The sequence below is a fragment of the Palaemon carinicauda genome, chromosome 11 (genome assembly GCF_036898095.1).
Source record: "Palaemon carinicauda isolate YSFRI2023 chromosome 11, ASM3689809v2, whole genome shotgun sequence".
NCBI lineage: Eukaryota > Metazoa > Arthropoda > Malacostraca > Decapoda > Palaemonidae > Palaemon > Palaemon carinicauda.
The window spans coordinates 38,400,303-38,405,859 of record NC_090735.1 but is presented as its reverse complement, the minus strand read 5'-3'; the positions used below and the strand labels follow the sequence as shown (position 1 = coordinate 38,405,859).

The following is a 5,557-nucleotide window of genomic DNA, read 5'->3' as shown; positions in this document are numbered from 1 at the left end:
ATCTTTATTAAAAAACGAAACAAATTTATTGATATGTGGCATCCTGGATCGATCATGGGCCGCAACAGAGGAAGACAGAGCCATCTGCAGTAAAAACTGGTCCCAAATATACATATTGAGAGCAGGATTCTACTGTAAGCCATCGATTTCAATTGGTCTATCGTCTTGTGATGTTCCACTAATAACAAAAAACTTAGTTTTCCTTGCATTCATTTTCATCCCATAAGTGTCACAATATTGCTTCAATAATGTTACTTTAAGGATGATAGCTTCTCTGGTAGTTGCAAGGAGAACTGTATCATCCATTAACACTAATAAATGGAGCCATGATAAAAAACCATCAGGATTACAATTATTCTTGATAAGCTTAATGAGATCATTAATGTACAAAATGAAAAGAAGGCACGATGTAGAGCTTCCCAGACGAATTCCCACAGTAGTAGTTATGGTTGCAGTACCAATTACGCTGTTTGTTACTCTATAAATAGCTATCAAGGCTGCCCACATAACAGCTCCACAACCTAAACGTTCTAAAACCTTAAATAACATTCCTCTGGGTACTAAATCATAAGCCTGCCTAAAATCAACAAATAGGACAAAGAGTTTATTATTTTTCTTTCTAACCATGTCCATCAGCAATCGCAAAGCTACAATATGCTCCATGCAACCCCTTCCCCTCTGTGCCCCAGCCTGTTCCCTGTAAGTCTTAAACCATGTTTCAAGTCGTGAACAAAGAATCATATCATACAACTTTGATAAACAGTTAATAACTGTGATGCTTCTATAATTCTTGGGTTCCTGTCTGTTGCCTTTCTTAAAAATCGTGAAGAGCTTGGCCAAAGACCACAAACTAGGATAAGATGCAGGCAGGAAAAGGGTGTTAAACAAAGTAGCGAGTGTTAACAACTATTCCATTGGAAGCAACTTAAGAACACCAGGGGAGACCCCATCTGGACCACATGCCTTATCAGGTCTAATTCTATTAATCTGGGATTGGACTTCTCCGACTGTTATTTGATCGTCCAAGATAGGGACATTTACAAATGACTGTATATTTTCATCAAATAGATTGTTTTCTTCAGTATTTAATACATTTTCGAAATATTCTTTGAATTCCTCATCTGTGGGACCCCCATCAGTTTTATTTTCTACCTGAAATTTCCCCTTCCAGTCTACAGCCTGCCAGACTCTTGAGTCATCACAGTCCCGAAGGAGACAGTCCCAGCGGTCGGTCTATGCTTCTCCACTATCCTCTCTAGACGTTCCCGCATTACTCTGACATATTTCAGAACACTGGTATAATACATTACATTATTGATAAAATTATCAGTATCTATGTTCATACCTGAAATTCGGGCATTAAACATGTTTGGGTCAATCCTCTTATACTTAATTGGTTTCTTTACCAAACCGCTACAATTATATCCCATTAGTGATGCATGACCACCAAAGAAAGATGCTCGCCTTAACACAAAATCAAGATCGATCCTACCTTTAGACATTTTAATGGATATTGGTGCATGATCAGAAGGTAAATTCTCGGTTGGGTATACACGAAATTATTCTATAGAATTAATCAACTGTATTGACCCTACACATACTTCTAGTTCGGATACCCATCTACTATGCATATCAGACCCTATGGCATACTGTTATACACAAATATCTTTGAAACGAAGACTCGGATCAGCATGGTGCTTTAGCACAGATTGTTTCACAGACTCCGCTAATTTTTAACACTATTGTACACTGTCAAACGCGGCTATTTATGGTGTTTACTCTTGACTATGAAGTCAAAAACCTGTTTGAGCTACTACACATTCAAACAGGTGAAGCGTGACGTATTTGTGACGTCTATCCACCCACTACCTCCACTCCTGGCTTCCCCTACTCCCTTTCCTCCACTCTTACCCCCCTCCTTGTCCCCCTACCTCTTTCTCCTCCATACCTCACTTACCCCTTCCTAACTTCCCCCCTCTCTCTCTCTCTCTCTCTCTCTCTCTTTCTCTCTCTCTCTCTCATAAGGGAATGGCTGTTACCTCTCTCTCTCTCTCTCTCTCTCTCTCTCTCTCTCTCTCTCTCTCTCTCTCTCTCTCTCTTTCTCGGCTACACGGTATATGAAGCCAGACACAAGTATGACGAATTAATTACAGATTAATAAAAATTATATGCCGAGTAAGGTTTGATCGTTTATGCAAACAATCGTAATCTTGCTTCTTTGACGGTTATACCGTATTTGGTAAGTGCAGAATGTAACATTGTAAGTAACGGGCATGCGTCCAAAAGACGGCTGATGGCAAAGTCCTGTGGAGGAAGTATTTCATCGCTCTCAACCATGGCCAACATGCAGCGATGTCCGCGTGGGTGCAAAGGAGTCATCGCACTACGACTCTTCCATATCTTCAACCAAGAGCATATTGAAAGGAAACTGAGGATAAGTTTGAATAGGTAAGTAATGAATCAAAGTTGTATTCCATAGTTGCAGATGAACCAGTCACTATGTTTCACAGCTACCTATGATAATAAAAGGGAACATTATTTTGATTGTTGCCTGGTAAAAAAAAATCTCAACATGATAGTTTCGAACATGTTATCTTATCTGATTTCCTTTCCCCAACAGGCCCTATGATCGTGTTGCAGAGGTCATGGGAATGACCACAAATGCAGTGCGGTTGCTGGTTCAGTGAAGCACACGTCCTCAGCCAGATTCACCATGCGGGACAGCCACTTCCCCTGTGACACCGCCACCCCCTGCCACACCACCCGTTTTTGACAGTTTCACTGTTGGTGCCATTCACCGCCATGTAAATGCCAAGTTTACAGCAAAGGAAACCTTTACTATTGGCACCCTGACTGAAAGTTTGAAGACAGCAAGTAATATTCCAGGGGAAACCTCAGAAATGACGATGTGGCGAGTGCTGCACAACATGGGATTCCGCTACAGGATTTCACAGAGGGAAATGTATCTAAGGAAGGAGTCGCTAGATGTTGTATGTTGCCATGTTGGAGCTCTCCGAGCACTCCAGCGATATCGAAAGGAGGGAATACAAGTAGTATACGTGGATGAGACATGGTTCACCACTCAAATGCAGCACAACAGGGAGTGGGTAGACACATCCCAGCCTGCTACTAGTGCCACCTGGAGAAGGGGAGCGATTTGTGGTAGTAGCAGGTAGCACAGAACATGGATTTGTAAATTATTAATTTCTGTGCTTCCCTGCAAAAAACAAAACCGGTGACTATCACGGGGAAATGAACAGCACCCTATTCCTCCGCTGGCTCACGTTGCAACTTCTACCAGCCTTGGATGAACCATCGGTTTTGGTGTTGGACAACGCGCCTTACCACAGCCAGTTGACGGAGGAAAGTCGCTGCCCCACTACCGCCACCAAGAAAGCAGAGTTGGTGAATTGGCTGGCAAGCCGCAGAATCCCCTTCCTGCACCACGCCACACGCCTCGAGCTTCTTCTACTTTGCAGGAAGAACCGACCAGAACCAAGGTACACAATTGACAAAGTCATCCGTGAATGGGGACATGAAGTCGTCCGACTACCACCTGCATGGCGAACAGGTGTGGGGCGCCATGAAGCGGTATGTGCGCTCCACCTTGCAGCGATTTACCCGGGCAGATCTGCAAGTGAGGCTGCAAGAAGCCAAGCTGTGCGCAACAAAGGAGGTGTGGGCAGGAGCGGTGCGACGAGCCAGAGCCTTCGGGGACGAATATTGGTCCTCTGACAACATACGAGAAGGTGTTGATTCCATCTGCATCAACCTCGACAGTGATGAGGAAGATGACCTGTTTGTCGAGAGTGATGAATATTAAAAGTAAAATATGTGGTCAGTTATTTATAGTAATAATCCAGCCATCATATACTCGCTGTCTATTTATGTCTGCAATGACTTTTTAACATATGGCAGCCTTTTCCTAACATTAGAATAAATTATTCATATATTTATCACTTCAATTTAGTTTTAAGTTTTTACTCTGCATCGGATTCCCACTTCAGTTCCACCCTTTTCCTTTCCATCTCTTACACGATTTCCTATAAATGATCAAGCGTCAGCTACATACTTCATCCCATCATACGTTCAACGTAACCTATGGGTATTAGGGTCGCATACTCGTATAACTTTCAATGGTTGTATAATTGTCAAACAAACCTCATACAATAATTAAGCAACAGCAAGTTGCAATGGAACAGGAATCAGGGTCGTGCATAAAACCCCCTACCATACTTAACATATATACATTCGAGTTGTCCGCCATTATAAATAAGTCATATGTGTGCATAGCTTCATTTCTTCGTGTACAGAGAGAGAGAGAGAGAGAGAGAGAGAGAGAGAGAGAGAGAGAGAGAGAGAGAGAGAGAGAGAGAGAGAGAGAAGGGGGGATTGAGGGAGAGGAAAGGGAGGTATGGAGGAGAATGAGGGCAGGAAGAAAGAGTGGGAGTGGGGTAGGAGGGAGGGAAAGGGAGGGATGGTGGTAGTAGGGGAAGACAGGGGCGGAAATAGTGGATGAATGGACGTCACTACTACGTCACGCCTCACCTGTTCGAATGTGTAAATGGCTCACGCAAGTTTTCGACTTCACAGTCAAGAGTAAACGCCATAATTAGCAGCATTTGACAATGCACAGTAGTGTAAAAAATTAGCTGAGTGTGTGAAACAATCTTTGCCAAAGCACCATGCTAATCCGAGTCTTCGTTTCAAAGATATTTGCGAAAAACAGTATGTCATAGGGTCTGATATGCATAGTAGTTCCCTGCTTATAAGTCTTGTTGCTAACAAAGTGTTTGTCATAAGCTTTCAGATTATTAACTACCAACAAGTTATGATCCTTACAAATTGTTGTTAGAACATAGGCATTATCATTAGGAACATTCTCGTCCTCAGCGACAACTGGATAAGAAAATTCTTCGGTATTGCTTATTTCCCTCACACCTCTACCGAACAGCGTATTTAAATCCCCTATTATTGTAAACTTGTTATCGTCACCACTCTATTAACTTTTCTTGTATTGATGCAAAATCCCTGTGAGAAAAATAAGGAGAATCACTCGGTGGGATATAGGAAGCTCCAAATACTACTTTCGGCATTACTCGCAACTGAAACCATATCAGGTCAGGTATGCTTGTGTCCACACTTACAACCTCTTGTGATAGCGCATTTTTCACTAATACAGCTGTTCCACCGCGGTGCGAATGGTCCTTATCATAACTCATGTAAGAAACATATCCGGGCAAACAAACAGCCAAAGACGTCTTTATCTCATTCAAAGCTACAACATCATATTGTAATAAGAATTTCTCAATATTTTTCTTTTCTAATTTGGTTTTAGAACCACCTATATTCCAACATATAGCATTTAAAGGTTGAGTAGCATGTTGTGGTCGATTAAAAAACCCAGCAATCCCCATTTATCAATGACAACCCCATCTTTATTCAACTTACGTTCTCTAGTATTAAATACAATGGTACATCAAACGTTTTCTGGACGTTCCCGTTCTCTCTTTTCTGCTTCATGTAACCTCCTCCTGACACTGACACGAGAAAAATT

At 42.1% G+C, this 5,557-nt stretch overlaps 1 pseudogene; it reads left to right on the top strand.

Annotated features, from left to right (window-relative positions):
- The first annotated feature begins 2,335 nt into the window (after window positions 1-2,335).
- Window positions 2,336-3,823, top strand: LOC137649250 (uncharacterized; annotated as a pseudogene).
- The last annotated feature ends 1,734 nt before the right edge of the window (window positions 3,824-5,557 follow it).